Here is a 14,771-nt window from a genome sequence, read left to right as displayed (position 1 = left end):
AAGACTTGTACATAAATGTTCACAGTGGCATCATACACAGCCCCAAGCTTGCAATAATCCAAATCCAGTCTATCAATTGGTTAATGGCCAAAGTGTGATATATCCATGAAATGAAATATAATGTAGCAATGAGAATGAACTACTTATACATGTTACAAAACATTATGCTGACTGAAGTCAGTCATATGCAAAGAAGGCATATAATTCCCTTTATATAAAATTTCTAGAAGAGGCAGATCAGGGTTGCCTGGGGATGGACACTGGGAAGTTTGTTGAGGATGATGGAAGTATCTAAAACCAAATTGTGGTGGAGGTTACACAACTATAAATTCACTTAAAAATCTTGGAATCATATATTAAAAAGTGAGTTAATTTTATGGTAATTTATAATTTGCTAAAATTATGTTTTAAAAGAAAAGCATTTATGTAAGCCAAACAGGGAATAGGGCCTGGCAGAGGTTGAATGCCATGTGAGGAAGGTAACTGAGTGGGTGGCAGCCTGATGGGTCCAAGAACTTGGTTACATATGTGGGGATTGACCAGATAAGTAAATACACTGAGGGTAACAGACCAATTCTCTCACTGTTGGAAAACAGAGTTAAAGATATGGAAAGGGAAGAGTCAGAAATGAACCCAGTGTTATTGGAGGTATTGATGTAAACTCATGGTTTTCAATGTAGGTATAGAAAGAAGCATAGATGTAAACATATGATATACATACACATACATACATGCACACACACAGTCATGTGTTGCTTAACTTCAGAAATGTGTCATCAGGCAATTCCATCTCTGTGTGAACATCAGCGTGTACTCACACAAACCTAAATAGTACAGCCTACTACCCAGGCTATATGGTATGGCCTATAGCACTAGGAACAAACCCGTGTAGCATGTTACTGCAGACAATTTTAACACAATGTATTTGTGTATCTAAACATAGAAAAAGTACAGTAAAAATATGGTATTTTTATATGTAGTATTTTATATATATATATATATATATATGGTCTGTCATTGACTAAAATATTATGTCACACACACACACACACACACACACACACATACACACACAAATACTTCTGAGCTCTTTCAACAGAGCAGGCAGGCCTAGAAGCAATGACACTTATATAACAAACCGATGATGGTTTCTAATGTCATTCTAATGTCATTTTCTGCTAAAGACACCAGGACTTGAGAGAAGTGGTTGATTCCAGGGCTGGGACAGAAAAAGTACAAGATAGGCCGGAAGCACCGCATTATGCCAGAGAGTAAGGAAGTGCTCAAAGAAGGATGCAGACATGTCAAAAGGACATGGAAACAGCCTGAAGGGGCTCCCGTTGGCCCAAACTGGGACATTTGAGCATCAAAATGTATGATATGGTGATGGAGTAAAACCCATTAAACAGCAGTCCATGAGCCCACACTTGGATAAATAAATGTGGATGAAGAGAAGCTCCCTTTCAGTGTAGAATGCCAGTTGATCGATGTGGAAGGAACGATAGGGTTAGAAAGGTCTCTATGTGGCAGTCATTGTAATAATCATTAATTCAGGCAAAATTAATCACAGTTGTTTCAAATTAAAAAGTTAAACATATTTGCATGCTATGATGTGCTAGGCCCTGTTGTGTGCTATAATTCAGAGCTTAGATATGTGGCACTGTCCCTGCCCTGAATGGTGGCAGGACACGTTTTCAAAGTTGTTTTTCATCTGTTTGGATGGTCCAGCATGCCTTTGCTTCAGTTGGCAGCTGTTGTGTTCTGCTGGTGTCGGTGTCCACCTGCAGCTGGTCCTGCTCACCTTCCCCCCGCTGCTTCTGTCTGCACCCACTTGCTAGGGGCAGCATCACTGGCTCTCAGGGAGGTGTCCTGTGAGGAAGAGGAATGAGCTTTCAGTGCCTGGACGTTGTGACAGTTCTTTGGGCCATTCAAAGACCCTGTGGCCTATTTCCTGGCCCCTAAAACATCCTAAAGAGGTAAGATTGCCTCAGAGTTACATTCCATGTTATCGACTCGTAACCACATTTGGTTTGGGGGGACTTTCAGTTTCTTTTCTTAGAGGAGCTTCTTCTGCATTAACTTCAGCAGGTTAATGTGAGAAATCATACCCTCTGGCCAACACAGGAGCCCAGGAGTTGACCAAGTGTGAATGGATGGGCCAAGGCTGTCCACAGAGTGAATTTTACATAAGTAGCCACTTGTGAAGTGATTCCAGGGGTGCCATCTAGCGAAACACTAGCCAGATGATTCTTCAATGAAAGTATGGAAACCCTTGGTTGTCACTGAGCTGAGTAATGGCCTCAGTCACACCTCCAGGCCAACAGCTTCTGCTCAGAGACAAATGCTGTTTCTTCACTTGCCAGTCCACACATTCCACAGCCTCTTCATTTGCATCTGGTATCCCATGTTGGCTGGGCCATTGTAAAACCTGCAGCCGTGTCTGTCCTTTCTTCTCGGGGCCCAGGAGGAAGGTGGTTGTGGGAACAGATTCTCAAGACAACTGTTGTCTGTGGAGACCCCATTGCCACTGACACCTCTGGGTCTATGGGACATGACAGATGGCCCTGGGCTATGGGAAGCTGTCCCAGGAAGTTGGGTCCACCACCCACAAATAGATGTTCATCTTTCTGGAGTTGGAGATTTGGTTCCTGGGCTCATTTTTATGTGCTGTTTCTGTTGGCCATTCTCCTTAGAACAACCTCGGCCAGCTGGGAAATAAGAGAGAGATTATGCTGTGTCCGCGTTGAGAGGGTCATTCCAAGATGGGCGAGAGGTTAGCTGGGGACATTTTGGATAGGGTTGGGCATGGCTTTTCTTGGCAGAGCTTGGTTTTGGTTTGGATTGCGCACTCTCTTAGGAAGGGTACTGGGGGTGTGTAGTGCCAGGAGAGGCCCCAGATGCCAGCTATCACGTTGAAGGCAGTTTCTTCCAAGGCACAGCTGTCATGAGTCAGGGAGGGTCTGCTTACACAACCCATGCATCAGGGTCTTAGAGGGCTTTCCTTGCCTTCTTAGACCCTGTGGCATGGCTTTGAGGAGTACCTGTTCTCTGTGTGCCTACCTGGGCCAGGCTCAGAACATTCAGCCTCTGTGATAGGAAACACAGGCTGGGAGGTGCGTGCTGTGGCCTCAAGTCTCATGTCTGCCAAGAAAATGGGACAACAGATGCAGACATTTTCTCTCTCCCTTTCTGAACCCAGTGTCCTCGTCTGTCATTGAGGGGGCCAGATTAGAGACCCTCCAAGGTTTCTTCCAGATAACATAACACCCATAAAGCCAACTGCCTGGCAAATCTCAGTAAAGGGTATAGGTGTCTGTCCCCATGTGCAGCCCCTCAGGCACAGAACTCATGCAGGCAGGAGATGTGTTTCATCCTTCCTGGCAACCATTCAGGTCTTCTCTTTGTCTTCAGAGCTATACGGTTTCACTACAATATGTCTAACTGTGATTTTTTTTTTTTTTTTTTTTTGGTATTTATTTATTTATTTTACTTTTCCTACTTGGAATTCGTTGGCTTCTAAAACCCAAGGGTTAACAACTTTTACCAATTCTGGAAAAGTATCTACCATCATCTCTTTAATTCTTCATCCTCATCCTATTATCTCTGGGAAATCTGATGAGATATATAATAAACTTTTTCAGTCTATCTTACAGTAGTGTTTGAGAGGAATATAACCAAATACAACAAAAACAAGTACTTTTTGCTCACAGGTTCGTGGGTTGGCCGGGGAGGCTCTGCTCTATCCAGAGCCACAAGGTCCAGGTCTGATCCACCTGGCTCTCCTTCCAGGACCCAGGCTGCAGGGGCACAGTTACCTGGGTGAATTCTCAGGCCTTATAGGGCCAAGATGAACCACAGAAGTACATTTAACTTCTGCACCTATCATGACCACTCACATTCCATTGGCTAAAGGAAGTCACATGGCAAAACTCCAAATAAGGGGGTGAGAGGTCCACTTCAGCCATGGAGTTGGTTGGGGAAGATGATTATTTGCTGAGCAATAATACAATCTACCTCAGCCTGTCCATCTTTATCACAAATATTCACTCCGCTCCCTCAAGCAAAATGCACTTACTTCCTCCCCAGAATGGTTCAAAAATTTCCAATCCAATCACAGCATCAGGTTGGAAGTCTTGTCTCCATTAGTTCCTATTCACCCAGAGGCCCATGAACTAAAGAGACAAGTATTTGCCTCCAATCCACCCACCAAGAAACCACAGTATACAATTGAAGAGCTAGGACAAAGTAACCACAACTATCCCATTTGAAAGGGGGACAAGCAGGAAGCACAGAACAGGGGTTCACAGCAGATTCTTCCTTTGGAGAAAATACCGTGAGGTCCTCCTACCCCGGGGTTAGACAATATTCCTGGATTAGGTCCTACTTCTGCTCTGTGGGAACAGCTCCCAGATCCATTGGCTCCTGGTTTCACCCTCTGGGAGTTCCTTCCTTTCCACCATTTTCATTGTCAACTTCCAGAAAAAAAAGCATTAAAAATATGCCCTCCCTAGAGTGGCTGAGTACTTCTCTCAGCCTACCTTTTGCCAACAGAAAGTGGGAGTCCACGGCTTTTTTTTTGGTATGAGTCAGTCGTTATTGGTTGCATTTTATCAGGTGCTACAAGAAATGAACTCAGTAAAGAACTGACTGATTTGCAAACAGAATTGACAGTCCTGAAGTTCTCAGACTTTTGCAGTTAGAGAATGGAACTGTCTCCTCACCAAATTCAGGATGTAGCCATTAAGATATAGCTGTAGGTCAAAGATGAAGTTAAAGCACAGCCATTAAGACATTGTCTCAGAACAAAAATCAGATTGCAGATATGGCCATCACACAACTTTGGTAAAACCTTAAAACCTCTGATTAGATTAAGGTCATTATACATGACAGATTGATTTAACAGGATAAAATGGCTCCTATGGAAGCCTAAAGAGCCCAAAATACCTAGAATTAAGTTGAGCATGTGTGAGAGACTGTGTGAGTGCATGCATGATGGATGCCTCCAAATAATTGTGGGTCTGGCTTTTGGCATACTGAGTTGGGCCTTTACAAATCATGGAGGTGACGCAGTCATGGCTGCTGTGCTCATGCAACTCTGGCCTCAGCTGCAGCTTTTAGCACTGTGGATTTCCACACCTGTCCTTTTTTCTTTTCTTTTTCAGCTGAGTCTTACATGTAAAGTTATGTTTATTATGTCTTATCCAGCATTTCTGGCTGTTATGGGGGGAGAGTGGTCTGCCACATTGCCAGGAGCAGGTCTCCGTTGCACAGCAGCCCGACCTCACTCTTCCCTGGCACACAGTGTGCACTGTTTCTCAAGAAGCCTCCAGGGCACAGCCCTGGACTCAGCCCAGGGACCATCCAGAGAAAGAAAAGACCCAACTTCTCTTTATGGAGGCTATTGTCAGAGAGGACAGGACATATAAACAAAAAGATGCATGAATTACATCTTACATGCAAGAGGGAAGCTCAGATGAAAGAACCTAGTAATTCATGCATTATAAATGCATCTACTGTGTGCAATACCCTATGTTAGTGTCTTGCCTATTCATATAATTGTATTTAAACAGCAGCATTTTGAAGTGAGTTTACAAATGAGGAAACTGAGTCTCAAAAATGGCAAGTGCTGTAGAAAAAGCCACAAGTTTAGTAGGTGGCTGAGCTGAGAAGCCAGATTTGCCTGGCTCTGAGGTCCACCCCCTCTTCACTGCCCTGTGCTTCTTCAGAAAACAAGGCATGGCAGGGCATAATGGGCTGGGCCAGGCTGTGTGGGTGGCAGTGTGGACAGAACGACCCTTGGACAGGCAGACAACCCTGCACAGCCACGACTGAGTGTGGCATGTGCAAGCTGACTGCCGATGTCAGCTGGGGTGGGCCTTGACGGAATTTCTCCTCTTCCCTTATCATGACAGTAGTAGACCCTCAAATGACACAGAAGAGTAAATCTTTTAAAATGAGGGTGTGGGATGCAGTACACATGGGCAAAGGGCTGTGTGGTGCAGTTAGGACTGGAGGGGTGTCGAGGCATTGTGGTTTTTAAGGTCAGGATCTGGAGCCACTAGTGACTGGCATGTGGATGCAAAAGATTGAAGGACAGGTGTGTGTGGGTGTGGGTGTGGGTGTTGGTGGCTATTTTGTTGAGTGACTCCCAAATGCTCACCAGCAAGATCTTATGGGGTCCTGGGCTCCTCAGCTTTTGTTTTAAATCACAATTCACTCCCAAGGATCCCAGTGGGTTTATCACATAGTTTGGACTTAAATCTTCTCCCACATCAGCAGGTCTGCTTATACCTTTTCCATGGAGAAAGCCCCATTTCCATCTTTTTTCCCAAGCACTACCCTCTGCCCCTATGCAGCCTGTTCCACTGCTTGGTCACTTCTGTTGATACTAGGATGTCCCCATCACTGGAGGAAAGGCTCCAGCAATGTTAGTGGCAGAGGAAAGGAAGCTGATCAGGGCAGCCTGACAACTGGTTTTACTTCCAGCCTCGGGGACTAGAGGGGCCCTTATCCTGTGTCAGCCTTACTTTCTTGGGCTGGCAGGGGCCGGGTGCTCTGCTCCGGCCCTGGAATGGTCTGGTGGCCCAGCTACTGGATGCAGTGTGCTGAGTTAGGTTCAGAAAGACTCTGAGTGCAGCAGACTTGAAGCTGGGACCTCTGGATGGAATTCTGTTTCGATGGGGAAGTGCCAGGGCAGGGAGAAGAGTGTAGTGATTAAGAAAGTGGACCTTGACTGGGTGCAGTGGCTCACGCCTGTAATCCCAGCACTTTGGGAGGCTGAGGCGGGCGGATTGCCTGAGGTCAGGAGTTCAAGACCAGCCTGGCCAACATGGTGAAACCCCATCTCTACTAAAAATACCAAAAAAATTAGCTGGGCATAGTGGCGGGTGCCTGTAATCCCAGCTATTTAGGAGGCTGAGACAGGAGAATTGTTTGAGCCTGGGAGGCAGAGGTTGCAGTGAGCCAAGATTGCAGCACTACACTGCAGCCTGGCCAACAAGAGCGAAACTCCATAAAAAAAAAAAAAAAAAAAAGTGGGCTTCAGAGTCACACAGACCTGGATTCAAGCCCTGATTCTGTCGCTTGCCTATATGAACTTGGGCAGGTCCCTTAAATGCTCAAAGCCTGAGCTTCCCTGCCTATGAGAATGAGGGTCATGATTCCTCCCTTGTTGTGGTAGGGCCTGTAGCTCAGTGCTTGACACATGATAAGCAATTAATAAATGCTACCTGTCATCGTTGGGTTGTGAAAGGCCTCCTACAATCCATGGTGCTGGGTTCTGTTGGCTCTGGTCTGAGTGATGGAGGGAAGCTCAGATGAAAGAACTAGTAATTCAGACTGAGTCACAGTCTGGCCAGGTGATGGCCCTCCAGCTTTGGGAGCAGGGGGCTTGAAGGGGGCGGGCCCTGTCCTACAACTTCTCCATATCCCTGGCAAGTGAGTCCCCTGCTCCCCACTCAGCTGGGGGTGGTCTGCCCTGGCCTGTCCATGTCCAAGTCCTCCTGGGAGGCTGTGGAGGCTTTGCTTATGTGCCTATGCCTAAATGTGAGTTGGTTTGCAAGGGCCTTTCCTAAATGAAGGCTGTGGAGGAGGCTGATGCTGGGGACAGAAATCTAAAGAGAAGGCAGGCAGTCTAGGGCCCCAGAGGGGCTTAGGAGAAAGCCTCCATGCCCGATGTGTTTAAAAGGGAAGACGTTCATCCTCTGGGCTGCACTATGCCTGGGATTCTGGTTGTGTTGGGTCTTGTGAGCTCAGCCAGGGAGGAGTGCGGGCGATCCATCATTGATGCTCCATGTGGCTAATGAAGGCACCTGAGGCCCTAAGGAGGTCCCTGACAAGAAGGCTCGGAATGTCCACACCAACTCCATCCCATGCAACTTTTGTAGATTGATGCTTGACCTGCCAGCTGGGAATGACTACCCTAGTGTGGGCATATGAAGAGCAGCAGCAAGACTGTCTGTGGGAGGAACCCCCAGGGCAGGTGTGATGGGGCATCCATCCCCTTCAGTGCCTGCAGTGGGGCAGATGCAGGGACCTGGAATTGAGGGGCAGAGGGAAGCCCAATGTACAGTCTTCTCACCATGCCCACTTTCTGGAAGGCATTGTCAGGTTTCTTGGCTATCCACACCACGGTTCATCTGGGACACGGCACCGCAAAATGCAAACGAAAAATGTTTTGAGTATAATAGCAAATATGCAACAAGGATGCACTGTGTGCCAAAATCTCAGGATTTAAAAATAAAACAAGAAGTGCCACCACTCACCATCCTGAGGGCTGACTGTCCATCTCCTGCTCTATTTTGCCATCTTCCCCCTCCTTGCGTTTTCATGGTAGGCCTGTGGGAGGAGACCATGAACACCCCCACTTCCCAGCTGAGGAAACTGCCTCTGGAGAGCCCAGGCCCAGGCACAGCCAAACAGCGGCGGAAGCAGCGGTGGACTTCAGAGCCAGCACTGCTGTGTCCCCTCACTGCCCTGGGGAGAGCCCAGAGCCTGCCCCCCTGGACCACCTGTGGCTCTGCTGCACTCATATTTCATCCCCACCAGGAATTTGCAGTGTCGAGAACTAACTCGAAAAGCAGGAGGCTGGAGCCTGTGTTTGAACTTTGTCAGGTGGGTGCTATGAAAGGTTGGAGTGATGTATGGCTGCCTGCTGTGGGAAGACATAGGTTAAGAGGCAGAGGGCCTGGGCCCTAACGCCTGCAAGGGGAGAAGGGCCCACCTGGCCTTGGGAGTAGTCCAGCCACAGGAGAGGGGCTCTGTACTCCCTTGGCCAGCAGGTGCCCTCGCAGTCCCAGTCATCCTGAGGACACGGGATGCTCCTTCCAAGGGTGGGCAATGCTGGGAGAATGGGAAAAGCGGAGCCTCATCTACTGGATTTCCTTCTCTCTGAGAACAGAGTGCATAGATCCCATTACCTTTCCTGATGACGACACTTCATCCATCTTTCTGGTGGTGTGAGGCACACTTATGCCCCAAGGATCTATGAGGATATCATCATCCCAAAGATGTCCACATCCTAATCTTCAGAATCTGTGCCTGTGATCCCTTCCATGGCAAAGGGACTTTGCACATGTGATTAAGTGAAGGACCTTGAAGTGGGAGAGTACCCTGGACGTTCCAGCTGGGCCCAATGTCCTCCCCTTGATGGGGTGTCAGAGTCAGAAAAGGAGACATGATGACAGTGGAGTGAGAGAGGGAGACGTCTGAAAATGCTCTACAGCTGGCCTTGAAGATGGGGAAAGGGGCCATGAGCCAAAGAATGCGAGCTGCCTCCAGAAGCTGAAAGAGGTGAGGAAACAGATTCTCCTGGAGCCTCCAGGAGAGCACGGCACTGCTGACGCCTTGATTTTTAGTAGAGTGGGGCCCATCGTGGACTTCTGAGCAACGGAGTGGTGAGATGTTTTGTGTTGTTTTAAGCCATGAATTTTGTGGCAATTTGTCACAACAGCAGCAGGAAACTAGTACGGTCACGAAGACCCAAGGATAAGCTGGAGGAGAAAACCAGCAGAGCCCAGTCCTTAACAAGCACCAGAGCTGCCTCCATCCAGGCCCTGCTGCTGTACCCAGGCCACTGTTCCTAAGCACATTTTCTGTGGAGGCCTGCTTCCCCCTCTTGCTGCCAGCTGGCTGCCCAAGCACCTGCAGCACCTCAGCATCTGTCTCCTTTGGAATTGCACCTGACAGTGCGTGGAGCAAACAGAGGGATACAACTCATGGGGACAATGTCTGCGTCACCGCCATGGGAAGGTGCCCCTTCTTTCCTATGGAATCACGATTGTGTGCATTGTGACAGTGATTTCTCTCCATTTGGCTGCATTTCTCAACAATTTCTGGCCCCATGGCTGTGCTCTGGAGAGCAGGGGCTCCCAGAAGGCTGACTGCCAGCCAGAAAATGGCTTCTGAGTGACATCAGGGAACAAGAAGGAGAATTCACTCTACTTTTGTCCCTGTATAGAAAGCCAAAACAGTGGTGGGATGTGTGAGCTTTTTTCTGAAATACGTTTTGGCTTTGGTGTACTCAGAGAATGAGCACTAAACCAACACCTTCATCCACAGCTTTAAGAAGACAGCGTGTGATCGGCAACTGACTTTGTTGGGAGGAACTGTTAGGCTGTGGTGATGGACATGGGGGCGGGGTGGCCAAGGACAATCAACTTTGGTGTTCTGCTTTGTTAAGGGCTCAGGAATCTTCCATGAACAGACCAGCCTTTGCACACAGTGGGCCTCCTCCCAGAACCTGATGGATTGACACATTCCCCAGACCTTTGAACAACTTAGAAAAACAAATCAACTCTTCATCCAGAGGAATTTAACCTAGACAATTGCCATGGGATTTGGGAATTCAAGGCTGTTATAAAAGAGGGTGAGGCGCAGACAGAAAGCCAAACGAGACAGTGACACCTGTCTCCTGGCACTGACAAGGGTCGGTGATGGGCTGTTGAGCAAGTCCCTTTGCACCCTGGGCCTCAGTTTCCCTACCTGTTCTGCAGCTGTTCTCCATGGATTCATCCATTTCTGACTTGTACAGTTGGTTAATTCCAGGCTGGAACATCATCCCAGCTTATACATGACACTGTTTATACATGAACACTGAGGACTTCTTGATGCATTCAGAGGTAAGAAGAAACTCTTTCATGAAGAGTCCCAAAAAATTCCACAAAAAGGCTTAGCAGACAGTCCTTAAAATTTGCAGAGAGATCTCAGTTTCCCAGAGAATTCTGGACCAGGATGTGGCAGAGCGATGCCAGCTCTGTGAGGAGTCACATCTGCCTGCAATGCTTCCCTTTCCACCCCTCCCTGGGTACATGGCCAGTCAGAGACCTGGAGACCTGGCCTCTCAGGAGCCATGTCCAGTTGATCTGCATCAGATAAAAAATTGGCCCCATGCACTAGACTCCTCTAAGCACCAAAAACATTGTAATACTACTCCTACCATCCCCACTATTGCCAACCCCAAACAACCAACACTGAACTGTGACACTGAAATGAAAATAATCACTTTGTAGATTTGCTGATTGTAAGTTTATTGACACTGAACTTTTCTCACTTATTGAGGGGCCTGCATTGCTTTTCAAGCCTGGAGTGTTTTGCATGACAGCACTTAAGGTTGTGGGCTTTAGAGTCTGAGAGGACTGGGATCCAAGCTCAGTTGTGTCTCTTTCTCCCTGTATGACCTTCAGTAAGTCACTTAACCTTCTAAACCTCAACTCCTTCATTCTCAAGAAAGGGATAATGGCATTTCCTATTTCTTAATCACAGGTTTGTTAGAGTTCCACATGACCATTCACTGAGTACTTACTATATGCTGGGCACATATACCATGCCATTTAATCTGTGCAACAGTCTCACGGTGGTTGTGTGTATGTGTGTGTGGGGTAATTATTGTTCCTATTGTATAGATATGTTACAGATTCAGAGAAGCTACGTGACATCCAAGGTCATAGTAGCAAGTGACAGAGCTGGGACTCAAAACCCAGGAACTGACTCTAATGTCTCCTTTCTGAACCACTGAGCCAATACCCACCAAGTGCCCAATCGGTGGAGGCTGCTCTTAGCATCACACATTTGTGCCTGGCACACAGGAGGTGCTCAGTACCAATGACTGAATGGAAAGCTGTGTGCAGATGTCTGCAAACCCAACCCTGGAGGGTGTGTTGGGCTCAGTCATAAAATCCTGGTTCCCTTGACCTTGACAGGGTGGCAAGTGGGCAGAGGATGTCCTTAGGGACTGTTCCAGGACAAGGCTTGGCAGGACAGTGCCCTCTAGGGTACCCTGATCAGTCTCTTTCTCTCCCTGCTGTGCAGGCAGGCACCTTTGGAGTCTGGGTCTGGACCCTGGATCCTAGAGGCGGGCACAGGGTTGCTTAGCTTTGAGGGGTAAGTTCAAGGCAAATAGGAAGCTCTCTTAAAAATGAAGGGCAGCATGAATGTCGGGGCCAAAGGAGGATGGTTGAGAATTCCTAGTAAAACTTTACAGCTTCCGTGTTTCCCCTCCTCTAAATCTTCACATGAAAATCATGCGTCTGGGGGGCCGTCTCGGGTGAATGAGGGCAGGAACCACCCATTAGCCCCGCTGAAGGGGGGACTTTCTGGCTTCATTATGCCCGCCCATGGCCCTGGTGGACAGACGGCCTATGAATTGGGGTCCATGGTCCAGGCCCATGGCCGAGGGGAAGCAGCCACAGGTGCCCACCAGAGCTGAATGGCACTGACAGTGCCTCCAGCCCTGCTGGACCGCAAGTGGGCAGTGGAAGCTCAGCTGCTGTCCCTTTTATGCGTATTGACTTAGTGAAGTGCAAACATGTTAAAAGTTCACTTTCTCCTTTATAGGAGTCTATAAAAATTCTCTTAAACTGGAGCCCTAGGGCTTCAGTGAGACAAACGTAGGATCAGGCTTTGTGGGGGTGCGGTGCTTCCCTCAGCCTTCAGCACCGAGGTGTGAGCCTATTTAAGATACAGCTGCGGCAGGCGTATGCCATTGGGCAGAGGGGTCTGGATGTGAGGGCTGCTCTGAGGCCGCCAGGCTATTTCTGGTGAGTCCCTGCTGGGGGCTGGCTGGCCCGTGTGGCCCTCTGGGGTATGAGGGTGAGAGAGTTCCCGTGCCTGGGAATATTGGGCCGGGCCTGCTGAGTCGCCTGGCGTTTGGGGTTTCTAAACAAGCAGGTGTCTGTGGGAGAAGTGTCCTGTGTGCAGTACTCAGACCAGGTGAGCTCACCAATCATCCTCTCTTGTGACTTGGGTCCTAGGGTGACCTGCAGGGCTGAGGGGGGATGGCAGGCCTGGGGCAGAGAGGAGGGCACCTGGAGCTGTCCCTCTGGTGAACTTGTTTGTCTTTGGGAGCCACAGAGCCCACAGTGTGCACACCTGTGGGACACATCCTGGAGAGGGCGGCTGAGGGAGAGGTGATGAGCCTCATGGACAAGCCCCAGGAGGCGGTCATGGGCTTTGGAAACGGCATTTGCTCACTAGGCCTCAGTTTCCACATCTGTCAAGTGCCATGAGGATATAGTTAGAGGAGTTTGGGGATGGCAGGACAGGCGTTTTGCGGCCCAGAGCAATGAGCTCTGTAGAAGGGTGATCAGGTGACCCCAGCAGGTATTGAGACCACAGCCTAATATTCATTAATTCGCCCACTAGCTAACAGGTGGCCTAGTGGATGCAGGTGCAGGGCTCACTCCAACGGCCTGGCCACGGCCACCCTGTCCTGCTTTCCATGCCTTCGTGTGTGCCACACCATGGCTTTGAGCAGGAGCACGTGGGCCGTCACTGCTCACAGGCACGTGCGTATGCATCGGGGCATCCACCTGGCATCTAAGTCCCTCTCAGCTCTGCTGACCTGAGCCGTGCAGGTGGCTGTGTCACTGAACGGGTTTTGCAAGTACAGCTGTGGCCTCAGTCCATTAGCTCTCACTCCCCAGGGTACCTGGTATCTGGCCTCAGGTGGCTGAAGCCAGGCAGTGAGCAGGTGCCTCTGGAAACTGGGAATGGTTGGTGGGACCAGACTAGCCCCATTGGCCCCTTGCAGGCCTGGCTAGGGCATGAAATTCCACACCAGCACCTAAGTGACCTTCAGCCCAGGTTCAAACAAGTCTGAGCTTTCCTGAGAGAAGGAGGTGTTCAAAGCTAAATGAAAGCCAGGAAGGGAAACACAAATGCCTTTATAAAGGACAGTCATCCCACTGGGTGCACATCTATTCAAAATACAGGAAGAGGTTAGGCATATTCTGTGCCTGAGAGGTAGGCTGGCTTTGAAGTAAGAGCTGGTTTTGCGCGACACCACCTTGCTGGAGTTCCTTAGCTTCTCTGAGTCCATGAGATAGAGATGCGTCACTAATGATAAAGTCTTTTGGAGGGAGTTGAATGTGATGTGAATGTTGGGCACCCAGCACTCTGCTGGGACACAGAAATGTTCAGTCCATGGGTGTTATGGTTTCTAGCATCACAAGATCACTGTCATCATTATTACTAGCATAGAACCATTTGCTTGGGGGAAATGCCTTGGCTATGGCTTTTTTGCTCCATACACTGAATCAAATGATATGGAAAACATGGGGTGTCACCCTGAAGGGCTCCATGGCTCAGTGTTCTAGAACAGAGCCAACCAGTGCAATTCCCTGCAATGCTGGAGATGTCCTATAATCATTGCTGTCCAACATGGTAGCCACTAACCACATGTGGCTGCCAAGCATTTGAAATGTAGCTAGTGTGAATGAGGAACTGAATTTTTAATTGTATTTAACTTTAGTTTAAATGTAAATATGCATGACTAGTGTCTACCATATTGGACAGTGCAGTTCTAGAATGTTCCTTCCAAGTGGACATTGCCCAGCTCCTCTCTGAGCTGTGACAGTGCTGCATGGAGGGGCTGGCCGATGTCTCCAGCACCCTCGGCCACATGCAGTAAAGATGGGCTCTGATGGTGTGTGGTAGTGATTGCCACCTGGGCATGAGCTGGCCGCTCTGGAGCACAGACCGCAGCCAGAGCCTGGATTTCAGATGTGGCAGTTACACAGCTTCCACCCTCCATGGGAATCAAAGCAAGAGATGCAGTTCCCATCCACTAAGTATTTCTGACTGATGCTGTGTGGCCAACTCAGTTTTATAGAAGAAAACATGCCCTAAAGAGGGACAGTGACTTGTCCCAAGCACACACAATGGTGGCCTACCTCTTTATGCCCCTAACCAGCTCCTTATATCAGAGTAAAGGACCAGCCTGGTTTCCTACTGAAGGAGGGCCAAGCGCAGAGGCTCAAGGTCACCGGTGCAGG

Source organism: Piliocolobus tephrosceles, chromosome 4 (genome assembly GCF_002776525.5).
Source record: "Piliocolobus tephrosceles isolate RC106 chromosome 4, ASM277652v3, whole genome shotgun sequence".
Taxonomy (NCBI): domain Eukaryota; kingdom Metazoa; phylum Chordata; class Mammalia; order Primates; family Cercopithecidae; genus Piliocolobus; species Piliocolobus tephrosceles.
The sequence above is the reverse complement of the archived record's forward strand: the minus strand, read 5'-3'. Positions refer to the sequence as shown.